Below are 13,298 nucleotides of genomic sequence, written 5' to 3'. Positions count from 1 at the left end.
AGTGGTGAAGAGACAGAGGATAGAGACAGCAGAGTTGGGGGTTTGTCCTGCCTCCCAGCCCAAGAACACAAACAGTAGCTCTGACGATGGCATTCCCATGTAGCCCCAGATGAGCTTTGTGTTTCAAAAGAGATGCTCTTTCTGAAGGTTCTCTGCTGTAGGCACACATTAGAGCAGCACTGAGCCCACCACATTCCCCAGGGGTCCTGTGTAGGGATCCCCCTGTGCCAGGTTCACAGAGAGGTGGGAGGTCCCAGTGGGCTGACTAGGCTTTCCCCTGGGAATTTGCAACTTGGGCAGAGAAGCAGAGAACCTGATGAGTGTTGCCTCCCGGTCATCTACAGCAACACCCTGAGATCCAGCTCCAGAGAAGAGCTGCTCTGGTTCCTAGCGCTTGTCCACCCTGCAGTTACGCGAGCCCAGCTCCAGGCAGCCCCCCCAGGCCCTGCTCTTTGGTTTTGCTGAGTTGGCCAGTGCTCAAGGGCTTGTAAACAAAAGAATCATGCTTGGCCACCCTCATCTGGCAGGGTCTGTGGGACCCTGGGTTGAAACAGGATGAGGGCAGCACAGACATTCTACTGTCCCTGAGAGGGCCCTGAAATCCCAGACACCACTGTCCAGGTTTCCCTAGCAATATCCCTGAGATATCTTTTAGGTTAATACAACAAAACCCTAAAAAAGTAACTCCTGGCACAAAAAGGAATACTAGAAAAGTTATCTCTGGAGGAAAAGAAAGGAGTTGACCCACAACCGGAGACCACAGAGCTCCAACAGAGATGCAGCCAGTGGCTTCACTAGGGGAGTGTATTAGCTTCCTGTTGCTGCTGTAACAAATTGACACAAATTTAGTAGCTTAAAACAACAGAAAGTCCTTCTCTTACAGTTCTGGGTGTCAGAAATCTAGAATGGGTGTGTGGGACTGTGTTCTTTCCGGGAGCTCCAGACAGGTTTGTTCTAGAAACCCATTTCCATGTCCTTTCCAGCTTCCAGAGGCCACCTGCATTCTTTGACTCAGGGCTTCTTCTATCTAGTAATATCAAATCTCTTTCTGACTTTGTGCTATGTGACCACATCCCCTTCCATCTCTTTTTACCTTCTTGCCTTTCTCTTATGAACACCTTTGTGATTAAGTTCAGGGCTTACCAGATAATCTGGGATAATCCCCTCCTCATCTCAAAATCCTTACCTTAATCACATCTGCTAAATCCCTTTGACCATGTTTGGTAAATTCACAGGTCCCAGAGATTAGGATGTTGGCATCTTTGAGGAGTCACTATTCTTCCCACCACTGTGAATGACCCACACCCACAGCTGGAGACCACAGACTTCAGACAGAGAGGTTGCAGAGCTGCTTCCCTGGGGGAGCACCAGGATCTGCATTCAGTCCAACACATCATGCTTCCCTCAGAAGCTAAGTTGCAGGAGGGATTTTTTTTTTCTTCCTTGGCAGAGTTGGAATTCTCCAAAGGTTCGGATGAGTGAGAAGGTAGAAAAACTCAAACTGGGGAGTGAGAAAGCCTCAGGCAAGATGCCACAAGCCAGACCTTGCGCTTCATCCTGGCTTGGGAAGAGGCAATTTGTTTGGGAGGTGGCCCCAGGATGCAGGAGTACAGGAGTGGGAGAGAGTGCAATAGGGAGGGATGAAATACCCATAAAGTGGGCTCACCTGGATGCTGCTGTGGGCATCAGGACTCTACTTTGCTGGGACCAGAGAAGCAAGAGAAGGCCTCCCCAGGCTGGCAGGCAGGTGTTTATCCACCAGCTCTGTCTTAGTTTGCCAAGACTGTCGTAACAAAATACCATGGACTGATTGTCTCAAACCACAGGAATTTGTGGTCTCACAGTTTTGGGAGCTGTAAGTCCAACATCAAAGCATCAGCAGACCATGCCCTCTCTAAAGTCTGCAGTGTTCTGGTGGTCACTGGTTGGAAATTCATCTCTGCCTCCATCATACAGTGATCAGTCTCCTCCTCTGGCTTCTTCCAAGTCCAAATTTCCTTAACCTATAAGGACTCCAGTCATATTGGATTGTGGCCCATCTGATTCAACTTGGCCTCATCTGAATAGAATCCTCAAAGCTTTTTTGGATAAACGAGTCCATACCCACAGGACTGAGCCCCTGAACATGTCTTTACGGGAGACACGATTCACCACTCCCAGAAGTGTTTACACCCTCCCCATGTTGGGGCTGCACATGAGGCTGAAGTGTTTGGGTTGGCTTCAGAGAAGGCTCTGAGGCAGAAATGCAGAGAGGTTCATGATGGCCCCTTGAAGAACTGCCCACCCCACCTGCAGGTGATGTCAGATGTGAGCCCCACAGCTGGAGGCAGAATTTCAGAAGCATCAGCTCCAGTCACTTCACTTCTGAACATTCACTGGGCTCTCAGTTGTGGCTACACATCAGCACCATCTGGAGAGCTTTTTACAAATACCCATCCAGCAATGGAATCAGAATCTTGGGGTAAGGTACTACTGGTATCTAGTAGGTGGAGGTCAAGGATGCTGCAATTCACTGGAAAGCCCCCTCCACAGAGAATGATTCTACCCCAAATACCAGTGGTGCTGCAGTTAAGGAACCCTTACCTGGAAGTAAGAGGATAATGTGTTAGCACCTGTGTTATATACCAATGCTAGGTGCTCTGCCTATTTTATGTCATTTAATTTTTAAGGGGTAAATAAGGAATGAGGTACTAGTGCAGTGTCCCTGTTATATAGATGAGGAAGATGGGTCCCAGAAAGGTAAAGTGACTTCCCTGAGGAGACACAGCCAGTAAGTGGTGGGGTTGAATTTCTCAGCCGCCTTCTTAGCAGCTCACTTCCCTTATCACATGGGGTTTCCCAACCCATGTCCGTCTTGTCTGGACCAAATGGTCCAGTCCAGCCTAGGGTCACCCAAAGCATCCAGGGGGATTTAGCCAGAGTCCTTAGCTTTACTCAGCAGGAAGCCAGGAGTAGGAGCCCTGAGATCAACAAGAAAAGACCCATCCCTAGAACTATGCCCTCACACCCTATCTACCCCTTCCCCTCTAAGCCTGTGCCTTGGGTTAGAATCCTCCACATCCCGACCATGTAGTTTGGGGACAGTCACATAACCTGTGCAAATCACATCCTCATACCCAAAAGAAAGGGAGTGTCCTGGTTGTCTTTTGTGGACCCCAGGAAGTTATGTTCTTAAGCTAACTCATTCCTGTGCCTATAAACACAGTGATTAAATTCAGTTAAGGGACCTTGATTAGATCACTTAATAGACTGCTTTATTTATTTCTTTATTAAGCAGTTTTACTGAGATATATCCACATACCATATGATCTAGCCATAGTATATAATCAATGACTCTTAGTATAACCACAATGTTGTACATTGATCACTACAAAAAATTTTAGAACAATGTCATTACTCCAAAAAGAAAAACTCCACACCCTTGAGCAGTCCTTCCACAGCCCTACATAATAGATCACTTTTTACTGGACTACATCAGTGAGACATGACTCACGTTGGATCTCCACCCTCTTACTGGAGTGATATATAAATGGCAACACAGAGAGAAGAGACACAGAAAAAGGAGTTCTGCTATCTTGATCCTGCAATGTAAGAGAGAGTACCCATGTATCACTAGCAGCTGAAGCTGAGGTAAAAAGCTGAAGCATGAAGCTGCCAATGGGTTGGGCCCACAGAGAAACTCAAGGCTAAAGAGACAAGCCATATGCCTGATCGCCTACATCTGGGCTCACTGAGATAGCAGAGGCGCCGAGACTGAGAGACAAAGCCCAGAAGGAAACAAGTCATATGCTGGTTGCCCACAACTGAGCTCCTGGATCAGTGAGGCTTGAGGGGAAGGCAGGGACCTTGCAGAGATTGGCCTCCATCTTGTTTTGCCATGTGGCAGGACCCCAGAATTACCAGTAGCTGACTCTGGTGAAGAAGCATCTCTGCTGATGCCTTGACTTGACCATTTCATGGCCTCAGCACTGTAAGCTTTTACCCCTAATAAATTTGCCATTATAAAAGCCAATCCAGGGAAGCAGACTTGGCCCAGTGGATAGGGCATCCATCTACCACATGGGAAGTCCACGGTTCAAACCCCGGGCCTCCTTGACCCGTGTGGAGCTGGCCCAGGCGCAGTGCTGATGCGCACAAAGAGTGCGCTGCCACACAGGGGTGTCCTCGCGTAGGGGAGCCCCACACGTAAGGAGTGTGCCCCATAAGGAGAGCGGCCCAGCGTGAAAGAAAGTGCAGCCTGTCCAGGAATGGCACCGCCCACATGGAGAATTGACACAACAAGATGATGTAACAAAAAGAAACACAGCTTCCCGTGCCAATGACAACAACAGAAGCGGACAAACAATATGCAGCAAATGGACACAGAGAGCAGACAATGGGGGGGTTTGGGGAGGAAGGGGAGAGAAATAAATAAAAAATAAAAAATAAAATAAAAGACAACCCATTTCTGGTATTTTTGCATTGGCAGCCTTTGGCAAGATAAAACAAGTTCTCAGGACAGTTGTGGGGTATTAAATGAGATCACATGTGAGAAGCAACTGGAGACTTTGTCCCTGGACATTGTAGCATGCCCACAGGTGCTAATTTCTTTCTTCTCCTTCGACCCCCTCCTAGACCAGGGGTTCTTAACCTTTTTTGTTCCACAGACCCCTCTGCACACCACACCAACACGTCCCCACAAGAATAATGTTTTCTGAATTTCAGTTCAAGCTCACAGATCCCTTGTTAAGAACTCCTGCTCTAGACTCAATTCAAATCCCATGTCCTTCAGGAAGACTTTCCTAACCATAGCTCTGACACACCTGGGAACCACTAAACCACCAAACCTCTAGCACTATCAGCTCACCCACTGCCCTCAGTTGCTTTCCAACTGTCAGCCAGGACATTTGTCTCTTGGATGGACCTTAAATTACTAGAAGGCAGTGATTTTGAAGTACAAAATTGTCTATCCTTATTGGATAGATGAATAATTTCACCTAACAGGCAAATGACTGGTCCATCCAAATCCTATTGTAGTCTTGTTTCTGTGGCGTTTGATGCATTTTCCCTCTCTGTGTGTCCCCAAGTAGGATGTTGGTCAGATTTCCTCTGATTTCATCTAGACCCAGTTTTCAATGAACAAAATTCTCAATGAAATGACACGTTCACATCCAAGGACAAAGTCAACCACACTGCACATTTTAAGTTGGATGCCAAGAGCTTATCATCAAATGGAAATTTATCCTGGAAGAGCATTCATTCATTCATTCATTTATTCATTCATTCATTCATTCATTCATTCATTCAGCAGATAAGTCTAGAACACCCATTGTGTGCCAGACACTGTACTGGCCAGTGAGCAAAACAGACCCAGGCCCTGCCCTCATGCACTCACTGCAACATTGTTGCAATTCCCCCAGTAGTGGCCCAGTTCCTCTGCGATCAAAGTCAGCCCAGGGATCTGTGTGTGGAAGGCCTGGATCCCAGCCATCCCTGGTCTGCAGCATGCAGCATTCCAGGGAAGGACAGCTGGTAAATTTTGTTCCCCTTTTATAGATTCATATCATTTTTAAGAAGACTCAGAAACCCAACCTCAGAGATGGCCCAACCAGAACAGCTCTCTGAAGAATCCTTAGAGTCAGTCAAGGTGACCCAGAGCTGATTAGCCTGCCATGTTCTGCACCATTTCTCTCCCTTTGCCCAGCTCTCCTCTGCAACATCCATATCAGCCTCGAGGGTTGGTGGGGGAGGCTTGACTGCTGGGGGCCAATTGGATGTAGAATGGGACTCATGGCCCCTGGAAACTTGGGGCTCTCAAATGCTACGGACATTTGTCTGTCTGGCCACAGAAGTACCCTGTGACTTTTCTTCCCACCAGGGGCTCATCATGATATGTATTCACTAAGCAAATGGTCATTGCAAAGCCCATCACTCTAAAGTGATACACGCTTCCAGGCAGGCTGTGGCATGAACTCTAGAGGCAGGTGAATTTAGCCCAAGCTCATTTGGTTCCCAGGAGACCTGCCTCCTCACCCTCCAGCTGGGATATGCAGTCAGGTCCCTGCAGAAAGGAAATGAGAGCTGGCTTGGTCAAAGGAGGAGTAATCTATAAAGCTCCCATAAAAATAAGATCAGTTCTGAGAAGGACATGGATTGGCCAGACCAATACAAGATTTTTCCATCCCCCATCCCCTCCCCTATCTTGAACTACTTTCAGAGAGGCAGGGAGGGTTCATACCTCTCACTAGTGTGAGTCCCATCCACCTAGGTGGCAATCTCCCCCCTTGAAATTGGGTGAAGTCATCCAAAATTACCTTCCACCTGATCTTGTTGTTTCTCTCCACAAGTCAAAGCTACTCCTGGTTCCCATGAGGTTTGTCTGCATCCTCCCAAGTGCTAAAGGTTGATGTAAAACTGAGTGCCTAACGACTGCCTCATCCCTGGGGAAATGGCACAAGATGATTACAGACCTCCCAAGGGAAGATTATCTTGTCAGTGAGGCTATTCTGGGAACAACCTCTTCACATTAAGGCTTTGCTTAATTGTAATATGATCCATAATAATAGTAAATAGCTACTGTTTATTTAGTGCATGTTATGTGCCAAGTGCTTCCCTAAGTGACTTTCACTCATTATCTCATTTAATGGACCAGATCCCATGAGGTTTGTGTCATTTGCAGCCCATTCAACAGATGGCTAAACCGAGGCTTAAAAGAAGTGCTCACTCTTTTCCTAATCTTTGTAAGACTGTAATTACCTATTCCTTAGATGTTTCAAGGAACTTACAGTAAAGCCATCTGGGCTCGGTATTTCCTTTCTATGAGGTCTTTTAACTACTGATTTCATTACTTTAATAGGAATAGGGCTATTTGTGCTTTTCTGTTTCTTGTTGAGTTGGTTTTTTGTAGATATATATTTCTAGGAATGTATCTATTTCATCTAAATTTTCAAATTTGCTGGTATAAATTCATAGTATTTCTCGGTATATTTTTATTTCTTGACTGCATCTTTAATTATATACACTTCTTATTTCTAATATTGTTTATTTAAACTATCTTTTTTTTTTTTGATAATCATGTTAAGGGTTGGCCAATTTCATTAGTTTCCAAAGAATCAACTTTAATCCTTTCCATTTTATTGTTGCTTTCTGCTGCTTCATTGCTTTCTGCTCTCATCATTATTGTCTCCTTACCTCTTTTGGGGGGGTTAGTGCTGTTGTTTCTTAAAGTGGGTATTTTGCCCATTAGTTTCTGCCTTTTTCTTTTCTAATATAATAATTTGGGGTTAATTTTCTCTCTAAGACTCACTTTTGCCCCACAAGTTTCGATATATGGTTTTTCCATTGTTCAAATCTAAGAGTCACCTAATTTCCATGCTCTTGTGTTATTAAAGGCCGAATCATTTGGAAACAGTTTTATTTTATTTCCAAACATCTGGCATTTTATTAGTCTTCTTCGTTACTGACTTCTAATTAAATTATGGTTGGAGAATAGGAACTGAAGGATAGTTTCTTTGAATGTTGTCAAGCCTTGCTTGCTGACTTTGTACACAGTCAATTTCAAAAATATTCTGTATGTTCTTCAAAAACACATAATCCCCAGCTGCTAGGGACAGTGTTTGGCGTGTGTCTGTGAGGCTGCACTTGTAATTGTGTTCTCCATATTGATAAACTATTACAGATTTCTTGTCTGACTAATCAATTACTGAAAGAACTCTCATTGCAATGGTGAATGTGTCCAAGTTTTCTTGTGCTTCTGTTGATTTTTTTAAATTTTGAAACTATGTCATTAGATGCACATAAATTTAGCATTTTTATATTTTCTGCTGACTAGAACCTTTCATTGTTATGTGGGGACACTTTCATCTCTTCTAATACTTCTGCCCTAACCCACTTTGTCCCATATTAACATAGCTACACAGCTTTCTTATGGTTACCATTTGCCTAAATATCTCTTCCAATTACATTTTTTCTTCTTCCCATTATTTTATCCTCAACTTTTCCATGTCCTTCTGTTTTAGGAGTGTTTCTTCTAAACAGCATGTAGCTGGATTTGGGATTTTCTTTTTTAATTCAGTCAGACACTTTCTGGAGTATTCGGCGAGTGCCCTAGGACAGTGGTCCCCAAAATTCTTGCTCACATACACCTTAAAAATTATGGCAAACTAATACATTAGGTCCCTCAGATATCTTCAATTTGACCTCACTTTTCTTATAAGTTTAATCAATCCTGGGCCTGGGACCTCCAGAGGTTCCTGCATTCTGGGGCAGAGACCCTGATGAAATTGGGCCACCCTTTAGTCCCGTGGAAAGGCATCAGGTATGAGAGAAAGGAAAGGAAAGAGACTGAAGGAGTGGGCTTAGGCAGGTGTGGATGGGGAGACCACCTAGACGGTGCAGCTGGGAGCACAAGACCCTCCCAAGCCGCTACACCAGATGACACCCAGCAGCTGCTCAAATTCCCTGGCAGCCGCACCTGCCCCGGAGGCCTCCGGTCAGCATTTAGGCCCCACAGCCTTGCCCAGCCTCTGAAGACTGCCCTTTCTTCCCAGCCTGGTGCTGTCCCGGCAGCTACGATTTTATAATGTATCCAGACTTTTAAGCATTTTGGAGAGGAACGATTCTTCAGGTCCTCTAGGCAACCATATTGCCAGAAATAAAAGTGGAATCACTGCCCATCGGAGAGAGCAAGGAAAAGTCAAAACTGTACACATCGAGTCCTGAAATAGCCAACCTTAAGTCAGCATATCCACCATGGCGCCAGACCATTGAGTGTGATCGTGCGGCCAGATTTCCTCACTTGAGTCTGGTGAAAGATGAGGAAACCGAGGCTGGAGCTCCATGCCCAAGCCAGACAGCCTCCCAGGCGGGTCCCGAGGAAATGATGGAACTAGGTCCCGTGCCCCTCCTGCTGGCTCCATTTTCTAGGACTTTCTCTGCCTTTCCCTTTTTTATTTCTTTTTCTCATGCTTCCCTTTCCCATCTTCTTGCCTACGTGCTAGAACCACCTGTACACCCCAAGGCCTGCTTAGACCATCTCCAGCCCTGGGAGTGACAAGGGCTCAGCCCCACAGGTGAGGGGTGGCCGCTGTCTCCCCCTCCCTGCTCAGAACCGGGGCGTTCTGGCCAGGGAGGTGTCCTGAGCTGGCCTCACCCCTCACCAGGACCACAGCTTTTGGGAGCTCACCTATGACTGATTTATGCCGAGTTCAGGATGCAGCATGCACACCGCAGTTACACATTGTTTTCCGAGAACAGTGCGATCCCATCCAAGATGCAGCAGATTCCAAGAGTGCCAGGGGTGGGACAGGGACTGCCTGTAACTCTTCAGCCCATCTCCAACAGGGCTCCTGACCTCACCGTTCTGCGTAGATGAAATGCGTTCTACCCCGTTTGCGCCCTTACAAAGTAAGGAAGCATCTGCTGCTGGAAAACGTTTTTAAAATACCTCTCACTTGAAAAATGAGTTGGGAGTCGACTCGACGTGATTTCCCGCTAATGTAAACACTGCAAACAGATTAATCATTTGAGGAGGGAGAACAAGGAGTTTTATGTTTCAAAATGTGGGAGCCAACCTTTCCAGACACGTAATGTGGTTTTTTACTTTCTGAGGCAGTGGAAAGAGGACAGGCTGGGAACTGGAGGACCTGGATGGGCCCCAGGCTCTGCCGCTGGCCAGCTGAGCAACCTGGGACCCCCGCCGGCTGCCTCTGTCTCCCCATCTGGAAAAAGGGGAGAGGAGAACGGCCTCCGGTGGCCCTTCCGCCTCTGCCAAGTCAGCGTTCTGTGCCGCCAAGGATTCTCTGGGACCCAGCAGCGCTTCCCATCCTGCCGTTTCTGCCTTGGAGAACCACATTCCCTCGGGATCTGAAAACGAGCATGGTGCTTGGGGATATTTTCTCTTTTCATCCATTCTGCAGGCAAAAAAAAAAAAAAAAAGTTGCCCATAAACATCGCTGCTGCTTTCTTGCAGCAATATTTTAGCAAATGAAAATCTTCTCCAATGCTCTGCACTGCAGATATTTTAGGACCAATTTAAACGGCTGCAAAGCAGCAAAAAACTTGACAAGAGACCGTCAGACACGTGCAAAAGCCTTTCTGAGTAGCTCTCAGTTTTCTCATCCAAATGAAATTGCAATGTCACGCTCGTCCTCAGGGACCAAGTGCTTCTGCCTCTCCACTTAATTTGTTTTGCGTTCCTGCCATATGCTCGGGGTGCTCTGATCTCGCTTTTCTTTTCCACTTAATCTCTAGAATGAATGTTTCTGTCATGCCGTGGCCACTAAGAAATCAGCTAATTGTGCCCTTCTGCGGGCAGCGACGTTGCCTGCCCGCCCCGTGTCCGAAGCAATTCTGTTCTGTGTGCGAGAAAGTAAGCTGGGAATAGTTACAGGAAAAGAAGCCTCATTTGAAGAGGACACCTAAGCTACAAAAATGAGTCTCAAAACTTAGACCCAGCCCTCCGCGTCATGGTGGAATGAACTTGGGGGACAAAGGGCCCTGAGTTCAAATCTCTGCTACCACATCACCAGCTGATCCCTAAAGGCAGAAGGACACCGTCATAAGATGCAGCTCTAAAACGTGTCATTTCCTCAGAGAACACACCTCCCATTGCAGGCACGTTTCTGCATCAGGTAGTGGGTCAATTATGAGAAATGACCCCTTCAGGTAACTGTCTTTCCACAGAGACCTCATTTAACTCTCTTTCACCAGGAACCGTAAGGCAAAACTAAAGGAGTGTGATTTTCTCCAAATCCAGGGGACCCACCCCCCCGGGTCCCCCTCCCCTACAGGGAGGTAGAGCTATTGCCTGGGCACAGTGGGGCAGACCCCACCCACCTCAGAGCCATCACCCCCAGAGTCAGGAAGCGCCCCCATGGGGTGGGCCTCACCCCAAGCCCACCCCTAAGGATTGCGGGGCCAGAGCAGGAAGCCCCTCAGTGTTCCCAGGGGCTGCGACAAGGGCGGGCGCAAAGCAGGCCTGCGTCTTCCAGGGAGGAGTTATTCAGAATCCCACAGTTCCTGAGCGCCCCACGGCGAGCCCTGGAAAGGGGAGACAGGAGCCAGGCTCCAGGGGCACGCGCTCTCCCTACAACCCACTGCAGGGGGTCCAGTCTACCGACAGGGTGTGTCGTATGGGCGAGCGTCAGACCTGCCGCCCTGCACCCCAGCCCCTTCCACTGATGTCCTGTGGGTGTGCCGTGCCTGTCCTGTCCCCCCGCCCCCAGCTGTGCCATGACCAAGGTGACCACGCAGCAAATTCCCCAAGTCCACAAGGGTCCAGGGAGGGCCCCCCTGTGCCCCGTGGGGAGGCTGAGAGGGGAGTGGGGACGAGAAAGTCGGCTCCCCTCCGCAGTCCCCCGCACCATCCTTCAGGGGCTGGTGTGCGTGAGTGAGTACGTGTGCGTGTGAGTGAGACCTGCCTCTGAATCCATGAAACGGCGCCAACTACAGAAACAGCAGTGAAAAGAAGGCAGTGACAGGAGCAGAGGCTGGGACACAAGGAGGTTGCCCCTCTAGAACCTTCCTTCCCAGCTCAGCCTCTGTACCAGGCCAGCCCCCTTCCCAGCTCTGCCTGGTTTTCTGTCCTGCTTTGTGGTGGGCTCCAGCTCACGACCTACCAGGAGGAAATGCTGCCCCACTCATGTGACCCCTTCCCCCTATGTTTCCATGGAACACCTCTGTCGTTACAAAGAATCAAGGGAAGACCCTGGAACTAAGCATTAAATTTTTTGGTTTTTTAGTTTTCTGACTCTCCCAGGAATTGAACCTGAGACCTCGTACATGGGAAGTAGGCGCTCGAACCACTAAGCTAACCCACTCCCTTAAGCATTAAGTTTTCAGAGGCCAATCTCAATCAAACGAATAACCAAAGACCACTTTGACAATGACTGTTGTTGATGATGATAATGATGATATTCAAATAAGACTTTGAAAAGAATTTTCACAGCATCTCTCTTGTTCATCCTCTTGTCCCCTATTCCCGCCTTCACATACACACACACACACACACACACAATCTGTATGGAGACCCACAAATCATCTAGGCGTGGCTCTTCCTTGGAACAGTCTGTTGAAATTCTTATACAGAGCAGCCAGTGATTTCATTCACTTTCTTTATAAATAATGGCACCTTTGATGTGCGTGTGAAAGTAGCCTGCTGTCAGGGTGGTGGGCATTGGTCTAGGAGCTCAGAGACTCATGTCCTAGCCCTGTGGGTCAGTTAGCCCTACTCGCTGCTAGTGACACACATAAACATACAGAATCTACTTTGAACACAAAGGCAGTTTGTTAAAGGACTAAGGGAGGGCTAGCTTAGATCTGGCTGACCCAAGAGCTCGAGCAGTGTCACCAGGACTCTCTCTTCTTCTAGTTCTCAGATCCATGTCCTCTGTGCTGCCACTGTCTCAGCCAGGCTCTCCCACATATCCTCTCAGGGTCAAGTCCACTGAGGAAGGACTAAGATCCTTTCCTGTAGCTCCTACAAGTTCTGAGAATCACAGTGATTGACAGGTTGCAAGCCTACTATGAGGCCTAGGGATGTCCAGTGTTGACTGGCTTAGACCTGGTCATGTGCTCCTTACCCAGAGCTGGAGAGAGAGAGTGCTGCAGCCCCAAACAAAGACAGGGAACATGTGGAGAAGATAAGGACATTGATGCCCGCAAAGCAAACCACAAATGCTCACTACATCCTGGCTCTTCCATTAATTTACCATGCCCCTTGGGCAAGTCATTTAATCTCATGATTAGTTTACCCATCAGGAAAGCAGGAGTGGCAAGAACTACCCAGCCTGCTGCTTCACAGACTGGCTGAGAAGATCAAAGGAGACAAATTAAATGAGAGGGGAGGCATGGGCAGATCCAGACCCCAGAGGGACTGTGCAACCTGCCCAAGGCCACACAGAGTAAGGGCTTGGACTCAGGACAGTTCTCCTCCTCCACCTTCTGCATTGAGGCTGTGGGTCGGAGAATCTGAGATTGTCATCAAAGGGAAGCACATTGCGAGGAGATACTAGGAGATGCAAAAACATTTTTTCCATCTGTCAATACAGCAGAGAAAGTTAAATTGGAAGGTGGAAGACCAGTGAGAGAATTAAAAGAGAAGAGCCAAATAGCAACTTCCGTTTACTGGGTGCACTGAGAAGGGGTGCCTTATTCCTGTTCATATTTCATCTTCCCAGCACCCTGCACAGCCCTTGCCTAGAACATAAGAGTGTAAGTGTTTGCTCACTGATACTATGAAGGAACAAATGAAAAACAAGAGGATGGACAGGCTAATGAACCAGGCCCTGTGCTCAGTGCTTTCATCCTGATCTCTAAGG

The 13,298-nt window shown here is 47.5% G+C and overlaps 1 protein-coding gene and 1 long non-coding RNA gene across 11 annotated transcripts in view; one reads left to right on the top strand and one right to left on the bottom strand.

Moving 5' to 3' along the window:
- The window catches only part of KCNJ6 (potassium inwardly rectifying channel subfamily J member 6), a 327,087-nt gene that overhangs the window by 251,166 nt on the left and 62,623 nt on the right, over positions 1–13,298 (top strand). The window lies entirely within an intron of this gene.
- The window catches only part of LOC105746609 (uncharacterized), a 183,290-nt gene that overhangs the window by 168,228 nt on the left and 1,764 nt on the right, over positions 1–13,298 (bottom strand). For 9 of the 10 annotated variants that reach the window (XR_011648721.1, XR_011648724.1, XR_011648722.1 and 6 more), the window contains exon 2: positions 9,164–9,890. The exons of the other annotated variant lie outside the window; for it this stretch is intronic. This is a non-coding gene — a long non-coding RNA (uncharacterized lncRNA). The remainder of the gene's footprint in view (positions 1–9,163; positions 9,891–13,298) is intronic. 10 annotated transcript variants of the gene reach the window in all.

The sequence above is a fragment of the Dasypus novemcinctus genome, chromosome 4 (assembly GCF_030445035.2).
Source record: "Dasypus novemcinctus isolate mDasNov1 chromosome 4, mDasNov1.1.hap2, whole genome shotgun sequence".
Lineage (NCBI taxonomy): Eukaryota > Metazoa > Chordata > Mammalia > Cingulata > Dasypodidae > Dasypus > Dasypus novemcinctus.
The sequence above is the reverse complement of the archived record's forward strand: the minus strand, read 5'-3'. Positions and strand labels throughout refer to the sequence as shown.